Consider the following 10,513-nt stretch of genomic DNA (forward strand, 5'->3'; position numbering starts at 1 on the left):
AGCAACCAACAGAATGGTTTTTAACAGGGAAAAATGCAAAGTACTACATCTGGGCAATAAAAATGAAAAAAGCATATACAGAATGGGAGGAATAGAGCTAAGCAACAGTACATGTGAAAAAGACTTAGGTATACTAATAGATCATAGACTAAACATGAGTCAACAGTGTGATGCAGCAGCAAAAAAGGCAAATACAATTCTGGGATGTATTAACAGAAGCATACAGTCTAGATCACGTGAAGTCATTATCGGTCTTTACTCCTCTTTGGTCAGACCTCATCTGGAATACTGTGTACAGTTTTGGGCACCACATTTTAAAAAAGACATAGACAAACTGGAGCAAGTTCAGAGAAGAGCGACCAGAATGGTGACTGGTCTGCAAACCATGTCCTATGAGGAACGGTTGCAGGATTTGGGAATGTTTAGCTTGCAAAAAAGAAGACTGAGAGGAGACTTAATAGCTGTCTACAAATATGTCAAGGGCTGTCACATTGTAGAAGGATCGTCTTTATTCTCATTTGCACAAGGAAAGACTAGAAGCAATTGGATGAAACTAAATGGGAGGAGACACAGATTAGATATTAGAAAAAACTTTTTGACAGTTAGGGTGATTAATGAGTGGAACAGGCTGCCACGAGAGGTGGTGAGTTCCCCTTCAATGGACGTCTTCAAACAGAGGCTGGACAGACATCTGTCTGAGATGATCTAGTGAATCCTGCTTTGAGCAGGGGGTTGGACCAGATGACCCAGGAGGTCCCTTCCAACTCTACCATTCTATGATTCTATGATTCCATCATAGCCATGTTTAACACAGATGCTGCATCAGTGACCAGCCGTCTGCATCTATTGTGACATTTCTGGGACTTACTCTTTCTTATGCATGTGTTTCTTTGCACCAGATGTTTATTGAACGACAGTGAATACCAGTTTTGACAGAAACGTACAGCAATACTTCAGTAAAGAGGCTATTTATCCATATGGATTAAGGGTCATTTTCTCTTACATTTTTTGTATGGTTTCTGCAGCATTTTATGTCTTTCTCTCCTATCTCTATGGCTAAGCTGTGCCATTATCTTACTATCTGGATTTATCCCAAAATCGCTGCTACATTCCCGGTTTTGACTTTTATACAGGCTACTATAGTCCCTCCAAATTGATGTGCTGTACCATGTGATGTGATTGCTGTAAGGTATTATGGAGAAGCCTGACTGAGGTCATGGGATCCTTCTCTGGCTGATGAAATCTTCTGCAACATGTAAAATGGCAGTAGACATTTTAGATTATTCACGCAAAGTGATTCACAAATTGTTCAAATACGCCGAGTTCAGAGAATTTCTAAAAAACTTGACACAAATTCAATTTGCATCTGCTAATCTCTACGAGGTAGATATGCCATTCAGGAGCCTAGGAAAGCTCAGTGGCCACTCCTGTGGGACATATAAGAGACATCATGTTGTTGTCCACCAGCTTTTCATGATTGTCCACTACTGGTCCAGCTGACGATACCACTGTGTTAGGCCGGTACGCAGGAGAAGGGCTTTATCGCAACGTCCGGCCAGGCCCTTTCCAGCTGGTAAGTAATTGTCAGCTTTTAGGTTCCGTTCTAGGGATTCTAAGTGTGGTTTCTGCTCATGTGCCGCTAAGCCACGCCCCTGTGGTCATGTGCCACTAAGCCACGCCCTCTGCTGTCTGGTACAGCGTGGTTGGTTGTCCTGGGGGGCAGGGGCTGTCTCTAGTGTTTTAAGGGCTCCGTGGGCTCCGGCCCGGTGTCTAGTCTATCTCTTCCTAACCTGGGGTGAGGTCTCTGGCAGTAAATGCAGTGTGTGAGAGTCATTGTCAAGGGTTCCTGCTGAGAGCTCCCTAGTCATCCTAGCCATCAATTAGGGCTAGGGGAATGCTGTGAGCAGCACGTTCTACCGTGTTGGTTCACGGAGGCGTCCTCGCTACCGATCCAGCATTCCAGGGTCCGCCATTGTATGTGTGGTCACACTGCCACTTTTACACCCATGTGTTGGGTGCTGCAGAGATCCTCCTCCTCTTTAGGAACTTAGGTTCCAGGCCTTTCCTGGCCAGCAGCTATCTGCAGCTCTACATGCCGCCATCTAGTGCTCAGGCGTTCCATGCTGCCAAATCCTTCCTGCTCTGCACAGCGGTGTTTTGCAGTGCAGAAGTTTATTAGTTTTGTTTCTGGAGTGTTGTTAACTCCCAGCATTGTACCTTGTTTAGTTACTACTTTGTGCACTTAACACACTAGTTCATTTCTTTCTCTGTGCTTAGCTGAACATTCCTCTGGGACTCAGCTACTGCAGCTCCTCAGCAGTCCGGTGGACCCCGACGTGTCCTTTAAGTTTTATTTTATTTTATTAAAGTACACGCCAGGATAACATTAAACTAGGCCAGGGTCTGGCTGAGTATGTCGGCTACTGCACAGAGTCAGAACGGCTCATCCTCGATACAACGCTATATCCAGCAGCTGGAGTCACGGTTGCAACGAGTAGAACAATGTGCGCCGACTCTGGACATTCCAACTCTGACCGCTCTGGCTGTGGGCCGGACGGTAGCCGCCCTAATACCTTCCCCTGTCCCAACTCCTCGCATAGCACTCCCAAGTAAGTTTTCTGGGAGCGCTCGGACCTGTCGGTGGTTTCTCAATCAATGTTCGGTGCACTTCGAGTTACAACCGCAGGTGTACCCCACTGATAGGTCTAGAGTGGGACTTATATTTTCCTTGCTCTCCGAGCGGGCACTGAAGTGGGCTACTCCACTCTGGGAATGGTTGGATCCAGTTGTGCAGACTGTAGCCGGTTTCACAACAGCCCTCAAACAGGTCTTTTTGGTTCCTGAGGTCACCAATGACACTGCCATGCGTCTTCTCGCTATTTGTCAGGCTACTTTGTCTGTAAGCCACTATGCGGTGCGCTTACGCACCCTAGCAGCTGAGTTGGATTGGCCAGACAAAGATCTGATTCCCATTTTCTGGAGAGGTCTGGCCTCCCTTGTAAAAGATGCGTTGGCTACCTGAGAGGTGCCAGTAACGATTGAGCCATTGATTAATCTCGCTACCAGAATTGACCTTCGGTTTGCCGAGAGACGACTGGAGGTGACTGCTGAGAAGCTACGGGAGCGTTCTGCTCCAACCTTCTCAGTGCCTCTGAGTGAGGGTTCGGGCAATTTCGACCCTTCTGTGCCCATGGAGGTGTCACACACGGAGGGTCTTTGTCTTCCCAAACAGTCAATAAAATCCGGTCTATTGTCCCACACCCCTCAGGTGTCTGGGCGAAGCGCCAGTCGCTCTCCGCATGTTAAACGGGGAGTTCTACTGTCTCTTGGAGGTGAGTCACTAAAAAATGAATTTGTTTCCTCCAAAATTCTGTTGCCTTCTTCAGTCATTCTTGATCAGGAGACTGTGGAGATAGGAGCTTGTGTGGAATCGGGAGCAGAGGCAAACTTTATGTCCATGTCTTTCGCTCAGAGCCACTCAGTTCCATTAATTTTACTTCCTAATCCAGTTAAAATCCGAGTAGTTAATGGGTTTGTTCTGCCTAAGAAGGTTACCCATCGCACTGAGACTATACATTACGAATCTATTTCTTTCCTAGTGATGGAGGAGGGGGTAGATTCGGTACTTTTGGGTCTGCCCTCGCTCAAGAGGCATTCCCCCCATCTGGACTGGTTGACTGGTCAGGTTATCCAGTGGAGCTCTTCCTGCCAGGGGAATTGTATTCGTCCGGCGCTTCCGGTTTCTCGTTCAGAGTTACCTCCGGAGCTGTCAGTGTTACCCGTTCAATACGCGGAGTATGCAGATGTTTTCTCCAAAAAAGCTGCAGAGATTCTACCACCTCAACGGGCGTATGATTGCGCCATAAATATACTACCGGGTTCGGAACCTCCAAGAGGCAGGGTATATCCTTTGTCGGCCCCTGAGACGGAAGCAATGTCAGAATACATTGCAGATAATCTGGCAAGGGGGTTTATCCGTAAATCTAATCCATGGGCAGATGCTCTGTCTTGCTCGTTTGACCCCCTGGGTGAAGAGTCGGAACCGCGGCTTATTGTCCCATCTGAGAGTTTACTGTCTGTGAACCCTGTCACCTTGCAGGTACTTCCGCCTGGGAGGACCTTTGTGCCAGAGTCTTGTAGGCAAGGGGTTCTCCATTGGGGTCACTCCTCTAAGATTGGAGGGCACTTTGAGGACAAACGGACCAAAGAGCTAATTTCTCGGTCCTATTGGTGGCCCGAGATATCTACTGATATCTCCCATTTTTTCGCCGCCTGCGTCTCTTGTGCGCGAAATAAGCCGTCTAGGGAACGGTCAGTGGGGCTTCTTATGCCTCTTCCCGCTGTGGAGGATTGGGCAACGAATGCCAGGGATATCTGGGATCAGACTCAGGAGTCTTTGCATGTTTCTAAGGTGCGTATGAAGGTTACGGCCGATAGGCATCGGCGTCCTGCTCCAAGTTATGCTCCTGGGGACTTGGTGTGGCTTTCTGCACGCAATATTCGCCCCGGGTGGTTTCGACTAAATTTGCTCCCCGGTATTTGGGGCCATTTAAAATCTTGGCCAAAGTGAATGATGCGGCCTATTGGCTGAAATTGCCGGCCGCTTGGCGAATTTCTAACACCTTCCATGTTTCTTTACTCAAGCCGGTTACTCTCAATGAATTCTCTGGTTCCTTTCCGGCTGAATCGGAATCTGCACAGGATGACTTTGAGGTAAATGAAATCATTGCTTCTAAGGTGGTTAGCGGCAAGAAGTTTTATTTGGTGGACTGGCGGGATTATGGTCCGGAGGATAGGACTTGGGAGCCGGTAGACAATATCAACGCTCCTGATCTTATTGCCGCTTTTGAGCATATCCATAATTCCGGGGAGGGGGAGCCCTAGAGAGTGGGATAATGTTAGGCCGGTACGCAGGAAAAGGGCTTTCTCGCGACGTCCGGCCAGGCCCTTTCCTGCTGGTCAGTAATTGTCTGCTTTTAGGTTCCGTTCTAGGGATTCTAAGTGTGGTTTCTGCGTTTCTGCTCATGTGCCGCTAAGCCACGCCCCTGTGGTCATGTGTAACTAAGCCACACCCCTTGCGGTCATGTGCCGCTAAGCCACCCCCCCTGCTGTCTGGTACAGCGTGGTTGGTTGTCCTTGGGGGCTGGGGCTGTCTCTAGTGTATTTAAGGGACCACGGGCTCCGCCCCGGTGCCTAGTCTATCTCTTTCTAACCTGGGATGAGGTCTCTGGCAGTAAATGCAGTGTGTGAGAGTCATTGTCAAGGGTTCCTGCTGTGTGCTCTCTAGTCACCCTAGCCATCCTAGGGGAATGCTGTGAGCAGTACGCTCTACCGTGTCGGTTCACCGGTTGGTGTCCACTCCACTGAGGCGTCCTCGCTACCGATCCAGCATTCCAGGTCTCCGCCATTGTATGTGTGGTCACACTGCCGCTTTTACACCCATGTGTTGGGTGCTGCAGAGATTCTCCTCCTCTTAGGTTCCGGGCCTTTCTGTTAGAACCTTGCTGTTAGGTTTTTTTTCCTTTGCTGGTCACATGACCTTGTTGGCCTATTTAATCCTGCTCCGCCCTTCTGGCTTTGCTGGACTTCATTGTATATCTACTTTCTAGCTAGCCTGTGCTCTGTATCTAACTCTGTTAGTTTGCTTGGTCTACGGACCTCTATGTTCTATCTATTTTGTTTGTTCGTCTGTCTGCTACTATTTCTGTTAGGAGGTGTCCCATATTCCTCCCAGTCCTTAGTACTTGTAGGGATTCTCTCCTCACATCTATAGGTCTCCGTACAGACTAGATTAGGACTTTAGCAGGTCTGATCGCAGGATCAGGTTCCCTGTTACATCGTAGGGATTCAGCTGAGTCTTATAGTAGGGACAGATCTCCTCTCTTTCCTTAGCTTTGGTAGCAGAACATAACAGTAAGTCCAGCCTGCAAATTCTCTAAGGAAAGATTTTTTTTTTTTTTTGTTCCATCATGGTGTCGGTTCAGGATTTGGCTAAACACCTGCAGGGACTCTCTCTGGAAGTGGCCGAGCTCCGTCAGCACGTGAGTAACTGTCCTGGAGCATATTTCTTGGAGCCTAAGGTATGTTTGCCGGATTTATTTTTTGGTGAACATCGAGAATTTTTTTCATTTAAAAATGCTTGCTTATTGTATTTTCGTTTGAGACCCAAGTCCTCTGGGGATGAATCCCAGCGCGTAGGGTTCATAATGTCACTTTTGCGCAAAGAGCCTCAGGAGTGGGCCTTTTCTTTGCAACCTAGTGATACATGCTTCAGATCAGTGGATAGTTTTTTTTCTGCTTTAGGACTATTATATGATGATCCTGACCGTGTGGCATCAGCTGAGACTGAGTTGAGACGTTTAAAACAAGGATCAGGTAATGTCGAAAAATATTGTACTCATTTTCGTCGTTGGTCCACTCAAACAGGGTGGAACGATTCTGCTCTGAAAAGTCTATTTCTTGCTGGGCTCAGTGAAAGGGTTAAAGACCTGCTAATTGCTTATCCTACACCTGAGGATTTGCAACAGGCTATGCAATTAGCTATACGGGTGGATAGAAGACTGCGTGCTAGGGTTAATGAGAGCAAATCCTCTGCTATGTCAGTTTCTGGTTATGATAATGTGTGTACTAACAGTGGTGAACCGATGGAGATTGGATCGGTGGCACCTCGCTCTCAAGAAAAAGACCGTCGTTTTTCAGAAGGCTTGTGTTTCTATTGCGGAAAATCTGGTCATTTGATTAAAGGCTGTGAGCTTCGTATGAAGAAAGAAAAAAAAATGGTCAGTCACGCCCGTATTGCCTGTTTAAATTCCAAGGGTATATTTTTAGCTGCTTCCACGATTGCTCAGGAAAAATTAATGGAATTTCAGGTGTTTGTTGATTGCGGGTCTACACTGAATGTAATTGATGGGGGATTCGTGGAAAAACTCAATTTAAAACCTGAACCTTTATCATCCCCCATTGCTGTGGTTTCTGTGGATGGCTCCCCTTTGAAGAATATTACTCTCAAGGTCAGTGAATTTCCTCTCACTATTAATGGTGTTCACCATGAGAAATTGGATTTGGTAGTGTTGAATAACTTGCCTTCTCCAGTAATATTGGGTTTGCCCTGGTTAAAATTTCACAATCCTGTACTGGATTGGTCTACCAGTGAAATTAAATCCTGGAGCCATAAATGTTATGACAAGTGTTGTAACGGGCGTATTGCAGCTTTGGATAGGGGAGAATTGCCTGTTCCTATTCAGGATTTTTGGAGAGTTTTTTCTGAGAAGGAATCGCAGGTTTTGCCTCCCCATAGAGACTATGATTGTTCTATTGAATTTGTCCCTGGAGCGACTCTTCCTAAAAGTCGTTTATTTAACCTTACCATTCCTGAGAGGAAGGCTTTGGAGGAATACATACAGACAAGTTTGGCCGCCGGTCACATTAGGCCCTCTAAGTCTCCTGTGGCGGTTGGATTTTTTTTTGTAAAAAAAAAGGACGGCGGTTTACGTCCTTTCTGGATTTTCGTGAGATTAACAAAATTACGGTACGCAATCCTTACCCACTGCCATTGATTCCTGATCTGTTTAACCAGTTATTGGGGGCCAAGTGGTTCTCTAAAATTGACCTTAAGGGGGCATACAATCTGTTGCGCATGAAGGAGGGTGATGAATGGAAGACTGCTTTTAACACTCCTGTGGGTCATTTTGAGAATCTGGTTATGCCTTTTGGTCTTACTAATGCTCCTGCATTTTTTCAGAATCTGATTAATGACATCCTTAGACCTTTGATCGGTAAAAATGTGGTTGTGTATTTGGATGACATTTTGATTTATTCGCCAGATCTGGAGTCTCATTGGCGGAGCGTGCGTGAGGTATTACAGTTATTAATGGACAATTCGCTTTTTGCTAAGCTGGAGAAATGTGAGTTCGCTGTACAGAGAATTAGTTTTTTGGGCTACATTATCTCCAGCAAAGGTTTTGAGATGGATCCGGTTAAGGTTCAGGCTGTGCAGGAATGGCCTAGGCCTATTGGTTTGAAATCGATACAGAGGTTTTTGGGTTTCGCCAATTACTACAGAAAATTCATAAAAAAATTTTCTAGTATTGTCAAACCTCTGACTGATCTCACCAGGAAAGGTGCTGATGCGGTTCAGTGGTCTTCTGAGGCCATTGAAGCTTTTGTGTATCTCAAGGAGAGGTTCACCTCTGCTCCCATCCTTATGCAGCCTGATGTTACTAGGCCGTTTTTGGTTGAGGTTGATGCTTCCTCTGTGGGGGTTGGCGCAGTATTGTCTCAGGATAACGGGGATGGATTACATCCCTGTGCCTTTTTTTCAAAAAAATTTTCGGAGACTGAACTGAATTACGATATTGGTAATCGGGAATTATTGGCTATTAAACTCGCATTTGAACACTGGCGCCACTTCTTGGAAGGTGCGGAATTTCCCGTTCAGGTTCTTACGGATCATAAAAATCTGATATATCTTGATGCTGCCAAGCGCCTGAATGCCCGTCAGGCTAGGTGGGCACTGTTTTTCTCGCGGTTTAATTTCTCCGTTACTTACATCCCTGGTACTAAGAATGTTAAGGCGGATGCCTTGTCTCGCAGTTTTTCTCCCATAGTCGGTGCTGAGAAAGAGGAAAACATTTTACAAGAAGGTGTTGTGATAGCTGCTTTAGACTCCGTTTTGGAAGATGAGATTCTTAAAGCTCAGGAGAATGCCCCATCTAACACTCCTCATGGGAGGTTGTTTGTGCCTGGGACCTTTAGGAGAGATTTGTTTGTTGAGTGTCACGAATCTCGGTTGGCAGGTCATCCCGGAATCTCTGAGACCAAGAGACTGGTGGGTCGCAGTTTTTGGTGGCCTGGATGGCAGAAGGAAGTCATTAAGTGGGTGCGCCAATGTACTATATGTGCTAGATCTAAGTCCTCACATACTCCTGCTGCGGGGTTGCTTTGTCCTTTGGAGGTCCCCAGTGCTCCTTGGACACATTTGGCTATGGACTTTATAACTGACCTTCCCTCCTCTGAGGGTTTTACTGTCATCTGGGTGGTCGTGGACCGTTTTAGCAAGATGTGTCACTTGGTTCCCTTCGTCAAACTGCCCTGCGCTAAAACTCTCGCTAAGGCCTTTGTCAAGGAAATTGTCAGACTTCATGGCGTTCCTACTGACATTGTTTCTGATAGGGGTCCTCAGTTCGTGGCTCGTTTTTGGCGTGCCTTTTGTGACAGGTTGGAAATTCATTTGTCGTTTTCGTCCGGATATCATCCTGAATCTAATGGCCAGACAGAAAGGAAAAACCAGGATGTTGAGCAGTTCTTGCGTTGTTTTGTGGCAGACAATCAAGAGGGGTGGTCTGAGTTTCTGCCACTTGCCGAATTTGCTCTGAACAATCATACATCTTCTTCTGCTGGTTGTTCGCCTTTTTTTTGTTGTTCTGGGAGACATCCGTCGTTTGGGTCGTTCTCCAAGTTGGGATCTGCCGTGCCTGAGGAGGAGAATTTTTCCGGTGATTTGGAAAGAGTTTGGACGGATGTGCGTGGTAATCTTCAGGAGGCCAACAGAAAATCTAAAGACTACTTTGATAGGAAACGACAGGAGGTTTTGTTCGCTGTTGGTGACATGGTTTGGTTGTCCTCTAGGAATCTGCGGTTGAGGATTCCTTCTAAGAAATTGGGTCCCAAGTTTGTAGGGCCCTTTAAGGTGCTTCAGGTTGTCAACCAATCTGCTGTTAGGTTGGAGGTTCTTACCTCCTGGAGAATTAATCCGGTATTTCATGTCTCTCTGTTAAAAAAAAGCTGTTGTGTCGGATGGTGACGCCTCTGCCTCTGTTCCTCCGGTGGTGGAGGACGGGGAATATGAAATTTCTCGCATCCTTGACTCTAGACGGTATAGAGGTAGTTTGCAGTATCTTGTGGCCTGGAAAGGTTTCGGACCCGAGGATAACTCTTGGGTGAGGTCAGATGATGTTTCCGCGTCCAGACTTATCAGAGCGTTTCACAGGAGATTTCCTGATAAGCCTGGTCCTAGGGGATCCGGAGGATCCTCTTAGAAGGGGGGGTACTGTTAGAACCTTGCTGTTAGGTTTTTTTTCCTTTGCTGGTCACATGACCTTGTTGGCCTATTTAATCCTGCTCCGCCCTTCTGGCTTTGCTGGACTTCATTGTATATCTACTTTCTAGCTAGCCTGTGCTCTGTATCTAACTCTGTTAGTTTGCTTGGTCTACGGACCTCTATGTTCTATCTATTTTGTTTGTTCGTCTGTCTGCTACTATTTCTGTTAGGAGGTGTCCCATATTCCTCCCAGTCCTTAGTACTTGTAGGGATTCCCTCCTCACATCTATAGGTCTCCGTACAGACTAGATTAGGACTTTAGCAGGTCTGATCGCAGGATCAGGTTCCCTGTTACATCGTAGGGATTCAGCTGAGTCTTATAGTAGGGACAGATCTCCTCTCTTTCCTTAGCTTTGGTAGCAGAACATAACACTTTCCTGGCCAGCAGCTATCTGCAGCTCTATACGCCACCAT

The sequence above is a fragment of the Phyllobates terribilis genome, unplaced genomic scaffold, assembly GCF_046119375.1.
Source record: "Phyllobates terribilis strain yellow unplaced genomic scaffold, ASM4611937v1 Scaffold_4__5_contigs__length_816908805, whole genome shotgun sequence".
Taxonomy (NCBI): Eukaryota; Metazoa; Chordata; class Amphibia; order Anura; family Dendrobatidae; genus Phyllobates; species Phyllobates terribilis.